This window comes from Rhynchophorus ferrugineus, unplaced genomic scaffold (assembly GCF_030347505.1).
Source record: "Rhynchophorus ferrugineus isolate W39M unplaced genomic scaffold, kcgeb_rfMv2 rfM2, whole genome shotgun sequence".
NCBI classification, from domain to species: Eukaryota; Metazoa; Arthropoda; class Insecta; order Coleoptera; family Curculionidae; genus Rhynchophorus; species Rhynchophorus ferrugineus.
Window position 1 is genome coordinate 47,540,063 of NW_027472581.1, and position 23,106 is coordinate 47,563,168.

General features: G+C 30.4%; 1 protein-coding gene across 2 annotated transcripts in view; it reads left to right on the plus strand.

Moving 5' to 3' along the window:
• LOC143191053 (death-associated protein kinase related) overlaps positions 1 to 23,106 on the plus strand; it is a 305,475-nt gene that overhangs the window by 213,672 nt on the left and 68,697 nt on the right. The window lies entirely within an intron of this gene.

The window sequence follows — 23,106 nt, forward strand, 5'->3', positions numbered from 1 at the left end:
ATAAAGCGGCGATAATATGTTGGGTTATGTGATAGCATTGTTTCGATATTAATACAATGCTAGAAAAAATTGATTAATTGTTTTGTTGTTTCAAATAAATATATTTATTTTGTATCGAGAAGTATGCAAAAATATGTTTATTTGAAAAAAAGTTCAAGAACTAGTATTTCTATTGAATGTTATTTTCAATTTCTAATTTAAATGAATTTTATTTTTGGAAGTTTAATATTTTGTCTAGATGTATTCTTCTAGGTCAATTCTGCTGAAGCTACTAAGGACGCGTTTTATTATAGTATCAATAATAACTTTTAGTGTTCTCTTAAGTCTCTATTTTTCTAGGAATCAACAATCATTGGTTATATACCAGTCGTATTTATCGTTATATGTCGTGATATGCTCCAAATTTTTCTTATATTATGTCAGAGAAGTTGAGAAGTTCCTCTTCTCTTAAGTCAATTAAAGACTAAAGTCTTATAATTATTATCTAGTCTTTGTCAATTATTTTCTCAGGCTGACGTTCCTATCAATTTTCGGGGTTTACTCCAATAATGAATGTACTAAGATGAGTAGACATTAAAATAAGGTCTTAATTTACTTGATTACTTGATTTTAATGGATCAAAGTGACTTTTGAAAAGACAGTAGATACTGTACTGCGTATACAATACCATTCAAATATAATGAAACTTTAAAAACATTTCAATCGTCACATCTCAAACAAGAACTATATACATCGATTTTTCATAACAATCAGGGCCGTATTAACTACCACCATTTAAAGAAAGACGATCGTTTTACAACCGGAAAAACATTTTCAATTAATTGCTCGGCAAAAATCTCAGCGACTCGAAAAAATGCACAATTATTCACGTAGGATACGAGTTCTTTTGAAATATTTTTATGGCCTTAACGATTTCTTGTACTTTACCTTATCCGGTACTTAATTATATCCTTTTTTTCAGCAGAGGCTTTCTTTGATCTAACCAATTCGAAGGTTATGTGACTCTCATTACAAATTAATATTAATCATGAAATATCCGTCAAGAAATTATATCCAATAAAAACGTTTGCAGTTCAATTCTTTTTGTTCGAAATTATTTCTCTGAATTTACTATTCTAGAATTGTGACATATTTATCGAGTTATAAATAAATAAATTTTATTAGAGGTCGATTATTTAACCATTTCTCAATAACAGTTTCTGGGAAAGGAAAATTTAATCATGAATTATGATTATTAAAAATTTATCAAAAAAAGTCTCTTCAAGAATAATTGAAAAATTATATTTGTTGTAAGTTTACACTTGAGTGGTCTAATTTAAATAATCTTGGGGAAAATCGATCGTTTGAACGTTTTCCTAAAATTAACCAAATGATGATAAAATTTTAGATGGGGAATTCTTAATACAATAAAGTGTACTGATATAATTTTGAATTTGATAAGTACATAAGTAGTAGATAAGTAGATAACAACCCACTGCTGTAAGGTACTAGTAACTATACAATCCAAAAATACCTTTTTTTCCTTCCATTGTAACATTTGCGAAATATGGAAAAACGCCAATGTCTTTATGGCACATTTTCCAAGATTTTTAAGTAATGGGAAATGGCTTATTCAGTAACCTTAACGAATAGGCAGGTTCTTGCTGATTTTGACAACAACCTTAGTCCAGCAGCTCCTCCAATTTTATCTTTTCAAACTTATTTACTTATGAAGGACGTAATTTGTCTTCGATGAGAAAATCACTTGATTTAAACCCTTAGAACCATTCCCGCTGGGTTTTTCCACTCTTAGAAAGCAACACTTCCCTGAAATGCAATGTTGAGGAATTGAGGACAAATATTTTTTAGCCCTACTTTCAGCTGACGCTATTTTTTAAACTATTTTGTATTGATCATATTTGTTAACATAAAAATTAGTACGAAGTATCACGGAGATGAAAAATTTATTGTGCGATATAATGTAATATAATAAATCAATTTTATTTATTAGTTTTAATTTAGTAATAACGGAATTATCTATAAAATTGCTACATAACGTAAGATTTCTTCTTTAATTATTAACTAATAGTCGAGGCGTTACACGCCGAAGAATATTATGACATTTGTACGAGATTTATTGGACATAAATATTATGGGGAAAACGTAATAATAATGTTGTGAGTTTGGATTAAGAAAAAACTAGATACTCACAAATCATTCGCTTCATATGGTATGCTCGAGAAGACATTACATTTATTTTCCATTTACTTTCGATCAACTTGACCTTTACATTGAAATTGTAACAGGAAAGAAAACGACATTCCAGATTCTGATCTTATTTTATATTAACCATATAGGAGAGAAAAAATATGATTGATTCTTTAACTAGACTAGTTTCTCAATAGAATTGACATTTGTTATTTTATTATAGCACAGTATATACATGTCATAATTTGGCATTGTGTTGTGAAAGGTATAGAACTTTCAATTCAAGACGTATTTTTTATTTAAACTTGAATATACTTGTAATAGGTACAATTTCATCGTCTTCTCCCTCATTGAAGCCCGCTCATTTTCAAAGACCCATTTTTAATTACTCACTTATTTATGACTGTAGTAGGATATTCATATTTCATCCTCAGTCCAGAAAATGCCAATATATCCTCAAAGTCACAATTATGTGTATTCTCTATTGAGAATGAGCACAGCAACCATGTTTTAGAGATTTAGTCTACACCAAGTTTTCACTGTATACCTCAACTTTCTAATTTGCACCAAACCGTATCATGGATTTTCCCAATTATTTCAAGTCGTACTGAACTTTATGTCTTGAAGGTAACATATACTATCACGTTTCAACTCATTTGCTTGCTATAAACGAACAGATCCATCGTGAGCTTCTCCATTATTTATACTATATTTAATATTTATTTCTGAATTAAGTTTCCAGTGTTTATCATATAATTTATAACTGAGCTTTTTGTTAAAGGAAAGCTCGGGAGTTTATACGGATTTATATATTTAAAAAAATAAATCCAAACTAATCAATAAATAATATCTATTTAGGTAGAGAAGCATTTAAACTGATCAAATGTGGTTTCAGTAGGCCTCGTATTATAATTCGTTGAGCTAAATACGGTCGAACAAGTAAATTGAAACTAAACAACAATGAACCATGAATTTTAAATTAATCAACGAAGCGTGGTAGCGTTGGTTTTGCCTTTGTGAACAGATTTGATCAGGTTGCTACTGAACTAACGAATTAATTACAATGTACGCAAATATCCTACACAATTTTAGATAAAAAATCAAAATAAATATCAATAAAAAAAAGTATCAGTAAGGCTACTTCAGAATTTAAGTCATCCTTCAAATATGAATATGAAAATATGTAATAAATAAATAAACCAACAAAATGCAGGTAAATAGCCTATGTTCCTATATACATAAGGCATAAAAAAGAAAAATGATAAAATAATTTTCAAACGTTCTTCATAATCTAGGGATTTCTATATTTCTTCAATAATAAATTTGTTCTTGAGCTCAAATTTTGATGTATTTGGTGAGACATATAAGTCTATATTCTGAGCAGCGTTTGTTGAAAATGTTTTGAAAAAATTTGGCGATGGAATATTTTAACAAGATAATTTTTAACATTTTAACGTTTGAAACTAATTTGAATGATTACATAGGTAATTTTTTGTGTCATTTTTAGAGATTATACTTAATTGACCGGTTTTCTTTGGTTGGCATAATGGTTAAATTATTAACGCTATCTTTATATTCAGAATTATTTCAGAGTTGTTACCTTTCAAACTGCGTTACTAAAGATGTGTGATCCGTCCAAAATTCTACAAGGAAAAATGGAATATGTTTTTTTTTCAAGCTAATATTATTTATTTGCTTTTATTATAGATAAATCCAGATGTTTTGTTGCAACCATGGTGTTTTATTTTTTAGTGTACTAAACTTGTCAACTGTTTATTTTGTACTATTATATGTTATTATATTTTTTATTTCTTAGCTATTGATATTTAACAGTTCCGCAAAATTATACATATGTAAAAATACAACAATACTCAACATAAATTTTAAAACATTTTATTCCTGTAAGTGAGAGAACTCGAGTAGTCAAGAATTCGCAACAAAAACGATGAACCGCTATTTAAAACAGCTAAAAGAAAAAGATAATGTTTAACATTCCAACGTCTGCGATTCAACAAACAACAACGGCTCGAGAATTTCTATGAAAATACACAATAGCATCGCCGAACGAGGTTCATGTGGTACAAATACGATAATTAAAGGTTTGCAGTGTGTTCTCTCACGGGGGGCATTTCATATTTAATTTTCCATTGCGCTCCAACAATAGAGATCGCCCGCCCGTTCACTGCGGTATGTAACGCCTCGGTGTTCGTGCACAGTGAGAATCAGGGTAGAAGGTTTTTGGTACACAATGCTTTATTATTTGGACAAATTATGGGAAAAATACTGTTAAAAAAACTGTCACAGTTCTATAATTTTAGTTGCTGCTTCTTTGTTTATAAATATGGTTTTATTATTAAATAATATCTGAGCAATATTACCAAAAATTATAAACTCAATATAGTTAAAGTCGTTTAATAAGTAATATTATGGAGTCTTAATTCACTAAAATATAAACTGAATTTCTACTTTACTTACTTTTCACAATAAAATCGCTTAGGTTTCATTACTTTGCAGTAATATTCTCTATTCAGACTAATTATCATTACCAAATATCTATGGATATCACTATTTCTGAAGTACGAGGGGTCTTAACACTATTCGATGCTTTGGATTCTGGATATCTGGATTCCCTATAGGCTTAAAGATTAAGTTTAGGATTGATTTACTTTTTTTTATATAACAATCTCCCTTTTAACAACTAAGGCTTTATCTGGATATGACTTTGCTTAACGTATGCTCCGGAGCACGGTCTTCTGTATTTAGACCGCCGACTGGCAAGTGATTAACTTCCTAGAAGATGGACTGTTCCGTGGGCTTGAGTAAGAGCAAGAGCTAAAATCAGCACGAGTGATACAAGCTAGGAGGATCCAATTGGATTTGTTTTACCGCAAAGAAAGCTGGAAGTTTAAATAGTGGCCACATAATAATACTATTATAACCCCCATCATACCAGCCACTAACAATACAACTCATTTTAAATTAAATGACTTTAATAATGTTTTATATTAAATTATCTAGTGTTTTGGATAGTTATAAATCGCTCAATAATATATAGAAGATAATTTGCTATGGTTATATATTAACTCATAAAATTACTAATATTATTTATAGGATAATTTGGTATGAGATATGATTTAAAAGGTAATACCTCTTTATATGTTAAAACCTACCCACCTATTTTCCCAATGGCCAAAACAAATATCAATACAACATTTTGTGCCGAACTTCGTAAAACAAATTATCGTACTTCTTTGGGTAATACAAATATAATTAGTAAATATAATAAAGAGACAACGGCCATGAATCTGAAATCTAAAATATCTACCAGTTTCGCACTAATTATTATATATTATTTTTAATGGTTTTAAAGTTCTTTTATCTTTTTGTCTTATATAATATATCGGGTCAAAGTATCTTATTTTACTTTATTTTTATTCGCCATTGTTAGGTCGAATATATTATTTGTCGATAGATGTTTAGATGTTTTTTTGGTTTATTTTTCTTGATATTTTTTGTGTTTCAGTTGTATGTCACTGATATAGGGCAGATAAAAAATAGATCCCAGGACGCCATCCTGCATGCGGAATATTGAACCACTTGCTTGATTCTAAACAGTATGTTGGAGACGTATAATGTTAATATCGGTACATATTGCTTTGCAAAAATTTTTCGGTTTATAAGTCAAACCTTAATGCCAAATTTCGTCGAGAGTTGTGCTACATCTAAAAAACACTAGAGCACATTTGTTTTTCTTCGAAAGAACGTTCAGTGATGCCCCTCATTATTTGAACCTGGTTGATAGTCAAGTGTTTTTGTCTGAACCCAAGCTATTAGCTTATTCTATTTTATTAAGGCCCTCGTTTTGTTGAGTAATATTCTTAAAAAGTTTCATACCAATATAAATAGAAAAATTGGTCTGTAAATTTTGGTATCATAATCATTTCCGCTATTTTCGAGTACGCAGATATATACTTCATTTTAAAGGCTTAATTAAATATGTTGCTAGGCAATTGTTTTGACATTTATCCAGTTAAGATCAAATCCCTGTGCTTTTCTTGGATTCAGATTTATTCTCATGTCTTTGCCTAGTTCTCTTGGGTAACTAATGTAACTGGTCCTTGGTCCACTGCTATTTTTTACAGAAGGAATGGATATTATATAACGCTAATAGTGTTGTATTTTGTGTGCTTCAATTGTATATCACTGGTACAAGGAAAATAGAGAATAGATCTCAGGACGCTATCATGGGGCAGTACTGCATGTATTTCTTTTAGTTCGGAATATTCAACCTATTATTGCTTCTTACAGGTGGGAAGATGTTAAGGCTTCTTAGTACTATTGGTTTCTCTTCAGAGTGAGTGATCAGACTCTATATGCTTGTAGATCTTGCAGATATAAATTCATCAATTCTTCTTGTGAGCTTTTGAGTTTTATTATATCTAGCTTGTTGCCACCTTCACCTGGCTTTTCTTTTTTCTGTGAAATTTTTGTATCTCTGTTGGTTAGTTTACGCCTTTAATCAAGTGTGTAATTTTCTTTTCTAAGTCTCTAAGTCTCGTGAAAATTTTCAACTTTTTTTAATTACTGTGTCGTTTTCAAACTAAATATTGACTCTATAGTTTTGTTAGCAAATGTGGTTCCAGTTACACTTTTTATTATATTTTCACTAAAAATTAAACTAATAGCTGAATCATCAGAATTGAAGTCAAAATAATCTCTGAAATAGTATTGTCATGCCTTCTGTTGTTAGTACTCAAATTAATTGCTTAATCTTTATTAACTTTTATAACCTAACGATATATATTATGTTTTGTTAGAATTTTTGTTTAATTAGAATATGTTTAATGTTGACTTAATAATCATCAATATTAATGATTCGCCCTACTTATTATTAATTAGGAAAAATGTATTGAACAATACATACAATAACGTAATTATGTCGGTATATTCAACTCTTTTTTTGCAATTCAACCTCGACTTGCTTTGTCGAAAAAATTCATTCACCTTTCCAAATTCTTCAATAATTAATTAGTTGCATTTAAAATTCGACATAAACTGTGTTGTGTAATCCACTTAGCTAATCCCGTGTCCACGCCTTCAGTATGTTTCAACTGCGATCGACTTCTAATCGGCTAATTATCCGGTTTCGCTGCCGAGTCGTATAGTTAAGGTTGCAAATTTAGGCGAATTGATTTTCGTGTATACGCAACGCACGTTCTTACCTGTGACGCCTACGAAACCGGTAGAGGTAGGCGTCTAAAAATTTCTACTGTGTCGATTTTCGATCTTGGCTCGTGACAAGGTGCCGATAACATCTATTAATCAAACATCTAAAAACTCCTTATTTGTTTCCTTCCTAATGTGTTAACACAAAAACAATGTAGACCTACAATTCAGAACACGATTTATTAAATTTATCACATTTCTCACATAAAGTAGTAAAGAGAATGATTTAAAAATGATATATTATGTTACTAAATATTGTGCTGACAATATTTAAGATCAATATTTGATATTGTGGTATTAATTAAAGTGATACTACATGAAGTAATAATAATGTTGATAAGTGGTTAGTTTACTCGCCCCGCTACCATGATTGTTTTAGTCTCAAGTTCAATTTTGGGCATTCCGTACAGCTTAAAATTATCATCAAAGATTGATTATCAACCATTTCACGAATTGCCAAACTATATTATTATCCTGTAAGTTTTTAATCAGTGCTGGTGTAATGTAGTTCGGTACCTAACAGTAGGTTCACTAAGACAAATTCTTATCTTTACTAAACTAACTGATAAGAAATATGATACATATAACATGTTGATTTTTTAAATTTATTTTTATTTTATATTAAAAAATAGATAATATTAAGTAATTATCAGAATTTTATTAATAATCATAGCCTAGTGCCCACTAAGGAAATGCCGATGTGTTTTATTGCTGATATAGATTTACGAATTAGTTAACTGCAAGAATAACTTAAAGTGAGTGTAAGTGTGCATCTAGCCCAAAATTGATTCCAAAATTGTGCCAGAAAACTTCGGTGGTATACGTAATCTTATAAAGCAATATCGCCATGTTATAGATATGTTGTGAGATTAGGTCATCCTTGGCCATTAGAGAGACAGATATCAATAAGATATTGCTGATTATTTGCCGTATTAAATATTCGTGTTGGATCCCAATAATTTGATATGTTCAAAAATCGACTCGTGTCGATTGGTGCAAGGAAATGTTAAAAAAGCATGTTCAAGGTGCATCAGAAGTTGTATATATCATCCTCATAGGTTGAAAATTATCGACATACGCCTAAGAGCCCGAAATGAAGCAATAATCGACTGTATGGGTTTTCCAAGACAAGCCAAACCCAACAAAAATTCGGAGAAATTCCCCAAACCCAGGATTTGTTTCTTCATTATTAAACCTGAAATATAAATAGTAAACCTTGTAGTAAACTAAATTGACAGGAATTTTTGCTTCCCTAATATGGTGAGTATGTATGCAGGGTTACATTTTTGTTGGATTTGTAAGTTAGAAACGTTCCAAATAGGATGTTAAATATAAATATTAAAATTTTTCTACAATGATTGAATAAAACGTTGAATTAAGAATCAGACACTATACCACTAGGCAGCGGATTGATGATGAAGATAATCAGTTTCTGCTGGACATATTAGAATAAAGCAAGATGCACTTAGAGCTAAAAGGAATGCTAAAATACCATTAAGTAACAATGAAATTAATATTCAGAAGTGATACTTAACTTACAGACTGATAGATACATTCTTTAAAGCAAAGGAAGGCTTAACAAAAATATATAATGTCAATTATATTAGAATAAATAATAAATAAAAGTGACAAGACGATCTGGCAGTTAAGTACTAAAGACTTGACTATTGATAATAAATACATTCACTGGACGTATCATACAGCACAACTAAAAATAAACAATAGGGTAAGTACATACGAATGTAATATATACACCTTTCGCATACAATCATTCACCAATAAATCACGCATATATCGTTCAACAAAGTCGATGCGAATACCGATGTTCAATATTCCACCACAATGAGTTCATTAATCATTGCGCGTTGCATCAGAACGTTGAACAAGTGGATAGAATTTGTAATCCTCCGCTAATTGTCATTGAAACGAGGCCCATTCAAGACAAAACCCCTGACGTTACAATGGAACCGTAAGTTATAAGTTAATGGAAATAATAAATCATTTTATAAACGATTTACATTTAATCGCAATGGTTAAGTCAATGTATGGCATATAGCGTTCTATCATATAATGATATCGCTTTAGTGAAGAGGAGCTATTTGAGAATTCAATTAGTGCTCTTGAAATTGACACATATTTAAAAAAAACCTATAAAACAAAAATATTTTATAATGAAATTGAATTGATTTCATTAGATAATACTGATTGCTCAAATGGCAAAAGTTACATTATTTTATTTCCAGTTTCTACCGTGCTTATTTTAATTGCTTTCTTTAAATAATCAGCAATATTTTATTGATATCTGTCTCTCTAATGGCCAAGGATGACCTAATCTCACGACATATGTATAACATGGCGATATTGCTTTATAAGATACGTATACCATCGAAGTTTTCTGGCACAAGAATCAATTTTGGGCTAGATGCACACTTACATTTACTTTAAGTTATTCTTGCAGTTAACTAATTCGTACATCTATATCAGCAATAAAATACATCGGCAATGGACGTTTCCTTAGTGGGCACTTAAGCTATGATTATTAATAAAATTCTGATAATTACTTAATATTATATATTTTCTAATACAAAATAAAAATAATACAACTATATATATATATATATATATATATATATATATATATATATATATATATATATTTCAGGTGTTATTTAAGTTGAATTAAAATAGATTTACCGTCTGATCTATTGCAACAAAAATCATTTAAAATTAATTGAAACCACTTCCAAATATTAATAAATGTAAAAAGGTGATGATTGTATTCTTTGAAAAGGTTCTACCATGGACATATTCGAAAGAACAGTTTTATAATGATCCAATAAATTACTTCTCTTATGTATATCGTAACCTCTAATGTGATTTTTATGTGGCGAACCAAGGACCCATTTAACATTAATAATCAATTTAAGAAAAAACGTCCTATCGTATCGATTTCGATATTGAATCGATTTCCGTAATGAGCTGGCGTAAGCGGCAACAATGAAACCTACTTACGTTTTCCATTTCTAGACTATGGGGTCGTGGAATATTTCGATCTCGCGTGGCGAATAATCGGCTATGTTAATAATAAACGCAGCAAATAATCGAGATCCTCTGAACCGTTGCGAAATATCGTAATGATCGTCATGCATGGCGGCGGCGCATTTCTAATTAATTACCAGGGCCTTTTTGAGGCATCCGAGATTCTACGGTTACATGTGAATCTTGTTGATTTTTCTACACGATAAGCTTTTCTAGGTAACCCACTTCCTGTTCTTGTATCGCTTTATTTTATCATGTTCAGGTTAGTAAGTGCCATCGGTGCTAGCTAAAGTATGTGAGAGTTCTCATCGAAGCTTCACATTTGCATGTTGAAAACAATTTGTAACTTAATAAATGTTGGTATAAGAAATATTAAATAACGTTTGATGAATATTTTTGAACCTTTTGTTATAGACTAGTGATTGGAATTGGAATCAGGAAAAAAAATAGTAATCAATAGCAAGACAAGTTGTGGTGTTTTTGTTTAGTACTTAGATATTTAAAATATTTTTTTATTATTACCTTTAAGGGTTCAACAATATTCCCGGTGGTCAGTAAGTATTTCTTATGATATCAGATGGCTTTTTACCATTAATATCTTAGTTTACGCACTTTACTATAAAATCGATCATTTAGTTAATTAACAAACACATTGGGGGTCCCCTGTGTTCTAATGAAATACGAATCCTTTACACTCCTTATGGGTTTCAAAGGGCGGATATTGATTCTTCATTAGGGACATATTATGAAACATCAACAATGGGACGCAGCACTTTACTTTAGAATTGTTGATTAATGGTACATTCGACTTTCTTTTTTTTTTGATTCGCTAGCAGTTCTCCATAGTCTAAATGGTGATGATTCCATATGACTAAATAGGTCTAAGTATTGATTTGTACAGCAATACCCAGTTATCCTTAATAATACTTAATCATCCACTGTCTGGGAGAATTAACAATTATTGATACTCACTGGCGGGCATGTTCTATGCAAAATAAAGGTTACGTGTGTAGATTCTGTTTCATTTGCTTTGATTCGCTATGTTTGAAAGTCACGGTTTTGTTTTATTAAGTTGTGTGTTTTAGGTTCTTCTTCTTTAGAATTCATTTTTGTCGATGTGTCAAACGAAAAGAATAGGTTGCGGAAATATTTTATTTTTGATGAAAAAAATTGTCTTTATGTAAACATTATCGATCTAATTCTTGCCTTTTGAGATGCTTTTGAAATATTCGGTATTTTTAAATTCCAATAAGCATAATATGCAAATTACAGCTTAACGGCATTTTTTAAAAATATTCGCTTCAAATTATTTCACCACTTTATTTTTCAAGCGATATGACACCTGGTTTATAATATTTTCTATAAATTCGATGTTCTCTACTTTTAATAGTCTACCACTAGAGTTATTTTCGGTTCAATCTAACTACAAGCTGAAGAAAACTTCAAGTTTGTCTGTAAGTTGAGTATAAAAAGTCTCAGTCAAAAAAAGTCTTATGACCAAATTAGAATAATCTAACTAGATAAAAAAATGTTCAATTCGAAAACATTAGACAGGAGGAACAATTCGTCAATGTCAGCATAGAATATTTTAATTTCATAATGTTCAAGCTGTAACTAATTTTACTTGAACCGGAATGTATTTACTGAAGCGCATTAAATTATGCAATAAACTGGTAGTGATAATTATGCGCCATGATTCATCATCGGTATTAACGATCTATTACGACCATGAAAAAATTTACAATGAATGCCAAGGTCGACTAAAAATTGTTGTAATCAAATTGTTATTTTTGCAAATTTGCATCTTACGCTACGTGAACATTATTTCGAAGTAAATGTTTAAATCTGTCAGTCCACTAATATGGTTCTAAATATATATGTGAAGACTAATACAAAAGCAAGTTTAGTCAAAGTATTTATTTTTTGTTTATTAATTTTTAAACAAGATATCTTAGTTGATTCAAAATATTTTATGAACAGACGCAAAGAAACGGAACTGCAAACATATTTACCTCACAGATTGTTTTATTTTGACTTCATTGCTTTATTGACATTGTGACATTGACAAGTATTTGTTATGTATTTATTACAACGATACTACATATAAGACTACTCTACAATAGAAGATTGTAGAGAAGAAACTGATAATAAACTTTTGCTAGGAAAGATTTATTATAGATGTACAATAAATAAATAGCAATTTTCTTAAGAACATACAAGAATAAGAACAAACATTTAATTTTTGTGTTCTTACAATATAATTTTAGAATAATACTAATATTGAACTAATAATTAATTATTTGCTTCTACATTCCTCTATTTTGATAGCTTATACTAAATTATGTTTTATATATGGAGAACATGAACACGCAATTAACATATTGATTTAGATATTAAGGAAGTATACTAGTAAAGTTTAGTCGCTTCCCATTCAAATTGCTGTACAATCCTTCATAATTTTTGAAATATGTAGCTAAGAGGTGTGATATAAATGATTACGTCTGTTGCTCTCTATTGCTGGTCTTTCTTGCAACAACACATCGTTCAGTTTCAGCAGGTCGTAATGCACTAAACCTTGCGTTATGAACATTCCACCTCAGTGTCATCGATCGGACATCGATGGTTTTCCTAAACTAACACAGAACTATTTGCTTCTGAGATTATCGTAGTAGATCCACTGTTTATTGCCAGTCACGGTACGCTATAGGAAACTCTTTCTTCTTTTTCCATTTTATCGCATGTAAACGCCAAGAAACTATTGATTCATCAACTGCTAAGCCATCTTGAAAATTATTTTGAGAATTTAGGTTAGATTTTCATTTTATAAGTATTAAATTCATCATCTTTAAATAATTGAAACCAATACCGATAATTAGAATAAGACACAGCAGCATCAACATTGGTTGCTAAACAAGTAAAGCAGATCAAGCAACAAATGTTATAAATGTCGAAAATAATTAGTCGTTGCATCTTTAAGATCTGTATACACTGAATAATACGATAACACTAAGTGATAAACCGTAATTTTATATAAGGACACTACAGTTTAACAGTTTACATCGATACTTCGCATTTTCACTAATACACATCGTTCATCAAAATATATGCTTGAGAACTACTTGATAATTAGCATTTAGTTTGTATTTATTAGTAGGATTTATTACTATTCACGATTACCGGTATTTTCCTAAAAAGGATAATGTGAGAAATCGAAACCAGATCATTTCCTAGATCAACTTGTAAGTTACAAGTCATAGGCACGTAGTTGGTGTATCCCAATAGGAGCAAACCGCATAGCCTTGCGACTACTCGATATAAAATATTAAAACAATAAGCGATAAATTATTATTTAATCGCAAATCGTATAAATAAATGCGAAACGTCTGAACGGTCTTTTGATATTAATTACAACATGATATATATAGCCGTCGTAAATAATATGATTCTTTTGATATTCAATACATCTCGATGTGAGAATTGTAAGCGGATTAAAAATAGAACAAACTTTTTCAAGTTCGCATTTCCTGGATCTATTTACCGTTAATAGAACGCGAGGAACCCATTCGACAAGACATGGGAAAGAACAGCATGTTAAATTTATTGATTAGGAACTTGTAGATTTTGTTCCTGCTTACATTGTAGCCAATTAATGTAATACTGTATCGGGTCGAATGGCTAAAAATAGTAATTTAGATTATCACTTATGTTCTGTTATAGCTGAGTTCATAACTTAACCTTAAAGAAACTATTGTTTCTTTGTGTTAATTATATATAAAAAAGTGATGAGTTTTGTCACCAAAAACGTTTTTAATGAATTAACTCTTCATCGTCAAACCCAACGATTGTTTTCTTGATGTAATGCATTCCCTCTATTAATATTTATAATTTTTCAATCATCAATGTCAGTTATCAACACTCGAGGGGAGCATCTACTTCTAAATCTTACGGTGTTATTGGTCGCTCAGGGCTTTGCTTACTTTGGGCTTGCTTTAAAATACTATTTATCAATTATAAATAGTATTTTAAAACTACGTAATTCCTGTATAGTCTTAAAACACATTACAAATAATGATTTCAAAAAATTTTGATAATGTAATATTAATAGTAATTTAATGTGCCAATAAGAAATTTAAATAATCTAGTTAAAATTATATATATATATATATATATATATATTATAGTTATTACCAATTAATTTTGTAAAACCATCACCACCAGCAGTTATACTTTGTAAAACCTCTTCCTGTTAGATTCTATTTTGGGAGACATATAAACAAGCACAATCAATTAAATCGGTAGATGCAGATGAAATTATAAGAAAACAGTACATAAATACTTTCTTTCTATTTGTATTTTATTAGAAATTTCTTTCTTTATTATGTATCTATGTACGATGTATTAAAGGAAGGAACCTCATATTCAGTTAAGTCAATTTTGAAAAACTTAAATTATAATTATTTATTATAACTAAAATATTATTTCTGCAGGATATAAGGGTTTTCGAAGAAACTTTTTTGTCTTTTTAAAAGTTTAAATCCGTACAAAAAAGCTCACCATTATAATATGACGCTAGTATACAGTTAGTAAACAATGAATATTGGACTCCAAAAAAACATTATTTTAATAATTAAAAATTTCGATTCTCTAAAAACGCAGATCAAACGATAAAAACACTCAGAGATTAAGTTCACACAGTACTAAATGACGTTTGCATCCTAAACCTGTTGGGATGTATCGATGTAAAGATAAAATGGATAAAAAATATTTCTATATATATTCCCAATATATAAAAAGTTACCAAAAAAATATATTGTCCAACATACCGATATATTTTCCACACTAACAACCTTTTTGGGTAAATGTACATTTTTAACATAATTATATCCGATAATTATTCCCCTCCCGACATCCCTAGTGCATCGGTTATATTTCTCACATCTGATAAATTATTGTACAAGTACAATATTTTTGTTATTGTTGATTTTATTTGCTTCATTCTTTTGTCATCCCTATTGTTGGTATTTTAATGTCATCACTCTTGATATTATTTTGAAAATCTTATATTTCGTCTGTGTTTGGTAACCTTTCAGTTTAATGTGGACACTATAAGTTTTTGTCATCAAAGATGGTCAATCTCTAATTTCTATTGCACTTTTTGATCAATCCATTGCTTTTTTGCAGCTATTTTCTTCAATTTAACAATTAATTCAAAGGAACATTTGATTTCATATAAAAATTGTGAGGAAATCGTTGAGATTGTATCACACACATATTTCAAGCATTGCATCTGTTAGTTAAATGTTTTCCTGCAAAAGGTTTTATTAGAATTTTTTGCGACATTTATATAAATACAAAGGTAACGTTACTTTGATTTATGCAGTGATAAATAAATCAGTACAGTATTTCTACACATCAATTAAATCGAGTTTCAACAGATGCGCTATGTTTCAATTTGGAATTACATTTCAAACTGTTTCTTTATACGGATTTGTATTTTTCCCCAGAGAAATCTTCCGTACTTTTTTTTCTGCATGAAATTCATTGTATCTGAATGAAGCCATAATGTTGCAATTCCTTATAGATGCTCAGAGACTTCAAGTAAATAAAAAAAAATAAATAAATTCAACATCCGCGTGTGTAGATAAAGGTTATTTTATGTAAAGCAAAATAACTTTTTTCAGAACAAAACGGTTTTATGTTTCCGAATCGGTAAACGCTTTTCTAATTCGTCCCGTAGAGACGCGCCTCGAAACAAAGTATCTATAAATAAAATTGCTGCTGCAATGGTACAATTGACGCAAAAACCACCGTTCCGCAATGGGAGTAATGGTACTACTCGGGTGGCCTTGACGCAACCTGGTTACGCGAGGCACCCACTGCGATGATGTTGACGGAAGAAACAACCTTTCGGTTGTAGATGTGGATTGTTTTTATTTTAGTTTACTCGTTTTTGATTTACGTTACGTTCTTCTTAATACTAATTTGTGTGAGCTTTATATTCCATCCGCGTTCTAATTTTATATCCAGAAATAATTTTACCATTGGTTGGTATAAATGTATCTTATTAAAGGCATGTTAGTCGGAAACAAAAGCATACAAAGAAACTTCTCGAAACATTTTCGACATTTTCTTTATTCTACACCCATACAGCTAATTCATAGCATTGATTCGATAGCTAGTAACATACCACATATTAAAAATTACTTAATCCGTTAACTTATTTTTTTAAAGCACTACTAGTCGTTATCTAGTCATTTGTCTTTAATATTTTCCTTAAAATCCAGATCTGAGATTTCAGACCCAGATTTAATTAGAGTTTGATGGGTGTCACTCCCACTGGTGGCATTCTACATAAGTTTAAAACACGGCATAGGTTTCACATATAGCTTAACTATAATTATTTTCACTTCCAGAAAGATTCACTGTTGTCGAGTTGTTTCAGTACTTCGACCTCATTATGTTCACGCAATCTTATTTGGTATTTTTTTCGTAAACTGTCTAATTTTTATTTATGGATGTGGATATTTGTGTATTTATGGATATGGTCAATTCAAATATACCATGCGCTAATATAATAACAATGCTGCACAGAACTGCATGTTTTGATATGGATCGCATAGTTGTGTATTATAAGTACTTGTATCAAATTGTATTTATATAATAACAATTTGTCGTGGATTGATAATTCGGATTATCGTCCAAAAGAACACCACAATTTTTTGAGCCTCATATAAAGTTCTGCTCATTTCTTTTTAACATGCTGTTTCCGCCTGAGCTTGACATTCAGTGTCATGTCCAAATAATTTTGTTGTATTCTCATATAGACCAATTATCACTGGCTGGTAATATACATTGTTGATTGTTATTACTTATAATGAGTAGTGTAGTATTATCAGAAAATGTGACCATTATAACTGCTTCACATCCGTAATACGATGTACCTGATTAATTATCAAGTGTTTATTTCTTAATAAAAATTGGAATACGTTGATTTTCTTCAATAATTAATTTCAGATATTTAAGACCAATTTCTCGACCAGTTTGGATATGATTAATAGCAGTGATATTTAGATATCATAATAATTTCCACAATCTTCTCCTGGATAGAAAAATATTACAATCGGAGTGTCGCACTACGCAGTGTGCAAATAGTACATATACAAGTTTTGTTATGCTCTTTCTTGAAACTTATTTTTTATATTCAATTTTATATTTAAAAAAGTCATTGACAGAATTTGCGCAGAGTTTTTTGTTGCAACGCTTATATGCTTCGTATATGGTAATTGAAATTACCAAAATGATAATAAATTGTATACAACTAACCATCTGTGTCAGACCAGGAACTTATTGAGTGTCATTTTCACAATTTATATGAAATATTATGAAAACAGGAGTTTATACGCGCAACAATCTTATTCAGCACATTTTTAGTCAACAATAATTTATAAATTGTTACAGTAAGAACAGTAAGTTCCTATTTGCAATAGTACTTCATGCTGTAATTATCTAGATGGTTATTCTATTAATCTCATGGCCAAACAGTTAAAACCACTTAAATCATAACAGAAATATCTAACTACCGAGAAAAATGATCTACTGTCCGATTCAGCTTGCATAACAATTATATATTATGGTATAAAATGATATAAATAGGGAAAAAATGACATAAAAGAATAAGGAAATGTGCACATTCCCCTATAACGTGGCGCCAAAGATCATTTTATAGTTCAGGTTTGGTCAGACGAGAGATGTGCATTCGTATGTCGTTAATAAAAAAGATTGATATTCAATTGCAAACCGGTCGTGGAATGTTGACGATACTACGTTAGTTTAACGCTACTAAAATAGGTTGATCTACTTCTTACTGTGGTTTTATCGGAATATATCAATTATAGGATATCTCCTGATAAGGATAATAAGGAGTAATAAAGTCACTTTTTCCTGTATGGACAACGGATTAATAAAATTCTATTGGAAAAATATGAAATCAGATAGCTTATCTTTGTTAGTTTCTTTTGTTTTCTTTTGTTGCATGAACACAATAAAGCAAACAACTTATTGTTAGGTTATGATAGTATATATATATATATATATATATATATATATATATTGCCGAATTGAGTAGTGAGTACTTATAACCTCATTTGTTACTGTTAATGTCAATATAACAATCCTATTTAGATTCATAATATTTCATTCCAAATAGTTATCTACTATTGAAGAACAATGAAGTTAAAAGCAAACATAGACATTTGTAATGTTCCAAACACTTTTTGAGGTTTAAAGTTAAGAGCTATATTAAAAAGAAAACATCACTCGCAGTTGGCGTAAATGTTCAAATAGTAAAAAATAGACTTTATGACACTACTGATTTTGTACACTAATATAACTTTTATTATAACTAATATAACTGAGTTGATTATGTTATGTTGTTTTATAGAGCAATATTAATGGCCTTTTTATATAATCGTAAATACCATTGGTTATTAAAAATTAAATCCATATGTTTTTTAGTTAGCCCAAAAGATGCCTGTATAAATTTGGCAGCTCTCGGATTATTAGTTTGTAAATTATAGCATTTTAAGTGAAGTAACTTTTGTTATTGTGAAAAAAATGGATAAAAAGGAATAGCGTGTTGATAAGATATTGCTTTTTGAAGGGAAAAAATACAGTAGAAGCAAAATCTTGAGGCCGAGTTTCCGGACACTGCCCCAGGAAAATCAATCATCAAGGATTGGTATACTAAATTTAGACATGGTAAAATGAGCACCAAAGACGGTGAGCGCAGTAGACGCCCAATAGGGGTTGTTACCAACGACAACATTAAAAAAATCCACAAAATGATTTTGAGTGACCGTAAATTCAAATCGAGTGAAATAGCAGACACTCTAAAGATATCAACTCAACGTGTACATCATATCATTCACGAATATTTGGGTTTGAGAAAACTCTGTGCAAAGTGGGTACTTCGCGAGCTCACTTTTGACCAAAAACAACGACGAGTTGATGATTCGGAGCAGTGTTTTAAGATGATCAAGCGTAATAAACCCGAGTTTTTGGGTCGATATGTTACAATGGATGACACATGGCTCCATCACTCCGAATTCCAAGTGGACCGAGTGGTCTGCACACGATGAACCGCTCCAAACCGTGGGAAAACGCAACAGTCGGCTGGCAAGGTTATGGCGTCTGTATTTTGTGATGCGCATGGAATAATTTTAATTGACTACCTTGAAAAAAGAAGGACCATCAACAGCGACTACTACATAGCGTTATTGGACCGTTTGAAGAACAAAATCGCTGAAAAACGGCCGCATTTCAAGAAAGAGTGTCACAAGTCAGTGAAAATGATGGCAAAAAATCCATGAATTGGGCTTCAAATTGCTTCCTCATCCACCGTATTCTCCAGATCTGACCGCCAGAACTATTTCCTGTTCTCTGATCTCAAAATAATGCACGCTGGGAAGAAATTTTCGTCGAATGAAGAGGTGATAGCCGAAACTGAATCCTATTTTGAAAGGACAAATCGTATTACAAAAATGGTATTGAAAAGTTGGCGGGTCGCTATAATCAGTGTATCACCATTGAAGGGAATTATGTTGAATTAAAAAAAAGCTACTTTTTCCAAAAAAAAAAAATGTTTTACTATGGCCGTAGACATTGAGTATATGTAAATTATACCTCAACTTAATTTTTTTAATACGAGCTGTCTGAAAGTTCTTTGAGCATTTGAGCTGAATTTTAATTTTCTTCCGTTTTCTTCAAGTCAAACAAACAACAAAAGTAATATTGAAAATGCCATTTTGAAAGTTCCATGTCATGATTAATAATAAAATTTAATATTAAATATGTATAAAAATGTCTTATCCTGTGTTATATATATATATGTATATTAGTACAAAACTATGTATATACATTATATATATATATATATATATATATATATATATATGTATATATATATATATATATATATATATATATATATATATATAATGTATATACATAGTTTTGTACTAATTCATATTAATGATTATACATGATCATTGGGTTGCTTGTTTTCGATATATAATGAAAAATGTACACAGTTAAAAAAATGTACAACAAACTAAACTATCATAAATCTTCTAGCACTTTATTAAAACACATTAATTCTCCATTATCAATTGCCATTTATGTATTGAAAATCATTACTGAAAATTAATGATCCATATTTTATCGTTGCTTATCTTATGTTTTTTTTGTTTCAGGTAAGGCCTCATTTACATGAAACGTGCAACACGCCTGGCAGATCATGTGCAACAAGTCAATTTCAATATTGTTTCCGACTAGGAAATTGATCATTTTACGAGGCGGATTGGTAATAAACGATTCTTTACGATGGGACCCTCGAGAATATTACGATTAAATAATATTTGTAGATCGTTTTCATGACTGCGCCAAGTCTCTTTCTTTGATAAACCATTCAGAGTTAATTAAAATTTAATGAAAACGATTATGTTATCACGCAGATGTCATAACCGTGATATTACTGTATACATAGTAGAAAGTAAGGTAATTACTAGTTGTACGGTGTTCTGTTAGTTGTTTTTCAAATATAAGGAAATTTAATTAGGTTTCCTTATAGATAATACAATAACATCTATGAATATTTCCGCGCCAATATTATTAATATAGCATTTAAAAACTAAATAATAATTAAATATTAATATTAGCAACAATAGTTAACTAATATTTATGCAAAATTTTTGGTTTTATTTGTTGTTAAGTTGAACCACTTTTGTTCTAATAAAATTACAATAACGTTATATGGAAAATATGAAAAATTACTAATGTAGTTACTTATTCCTAAAAAGCCGACTTGGTGACGCAGTGGTAAAGGCGGTGGGACGGTCCTCCTACTCTTGCGATGGCCGCGGGTTCGAATCCTCCTGGGGCATGGTCGTAAGTTTATGTTTGTGATTGTTTAAAATTTGTAAATATTCTAGGCAAGACTGTAAAATCCGACAAGGAAAATGATCCCAGTCACACCAGTAACCAGGCTGGGTAAGACCAGGGAAGGGATGATTTCTAAAGTTGGTCACTCGCCAGTCGGTAGGCTTAATGCTGAGGACCGTCCAGTCCAGATAAACTCCTAGTTGATAAAAGGAGACTTCAAAATATTTTTTTTTAATCCTAAAAAATCGCATAAAATAACAATGGATTTTTGATGTATTATCAAATAAACTTTCACTTATTTATCAATCACTGTTTCATCTGAAATCTATGATACATCTCATAGATACTAGGAAGTTATTTTCCCTTCGGTGTTTCTACTGCGTATTACGATATACTAAACACGTACACAACGAGCTAACTCACATTAGAAAATTTTGAGAAAAAACAATTTTTTTGTATATCCTGTTAGTTGTGCGGCTGGTTGTGTGATGCTTCGACACTAATTTTGGTTTAGTATGATTTTTTTTTCGCTTTGATTATGCCCAAGATGTTTTCGCTTTTTCAATTTAATTTCATAAAGTATTATTTGTGGTTTATGTTTAACACATAACGGACTAAGTTTACCGCTCAGTTACAATAGCAATCTTTAGAAATTCAGTTTTATTGACAATATGTTCTTATTAATTCCACTGCTTTTCTAACTTTTTTGACTTTATCAAGAGGAAAAAGCAAAAGGCCTTATATCCAGATATGAATACCCGATGGGGAGAGGTAGAACTTTCACGCACTAAAAACCTGTTCTGACACTGCTTTGTGTTGAAGAATAACATTTACTACTGCAAAACCGAATTTAACAATCTAACTTCTAAGAATTAGTTAGCGAAACATGAATTACCGAAGCGAATAATGTATAAATAGAGATGGAATCATTGAAAGTTAATTTTCCAGACTACTGAAATGCCAAGCTCTCATTCGACTTGAGAATTTCTGACATACCATCAAGCACTCACCTGAGAATGAGATGAGCTAAAAGAACCACGAATCGGATTATTATCTTATATAACAAGCATCTGATAGAGTTGAATGAATATAGTTGATATACTGAAAACCGTTTAAAATTTATTCAGAAATCATATAGATCTGTCAATAAAAGTACCATTTTTGTATTAAACCGGATACTTATTGAGTGATATTATAGATAAATAATCTAGGGATTTGACTTTTTGCAGTAGAGCAATTAACAAATATGGAATCATCTAAAACTATTACCGTTATTGTATAATATCAATAGGTATTACCTACATATAGGTATGCTTATCATCACAACATATTTCTGTGTTTGAATGGAAACTACCTTTTTGTCATAATATTTTTTGTAATGTGCTAGAGTGTGCGCTTCAATTAAAGATATTGGGGTTTGGCCACGAATTTTTATATCCAGCTGGTCCTAAAGTTTACAATAATAATCTGGGTTATTATTTTGCCAATTTGAGAGTAATGGGCCAAATCCCAATCCAAAACTTATGCTTATATAAAAATATTTAATTTCTTTTTTCACCCATTGTGCTCCCGACATTCTGCTCTCCAAAACTTCACTTGGCGTTATTGTCAAATACAAAAAAATCATGATACCATATTAGCTTATTGCCACTCCAAAATCACTATTGAATTATTAGAAAGATCCCACGGCTAGGAATTAAGGAACATGCTCAATAT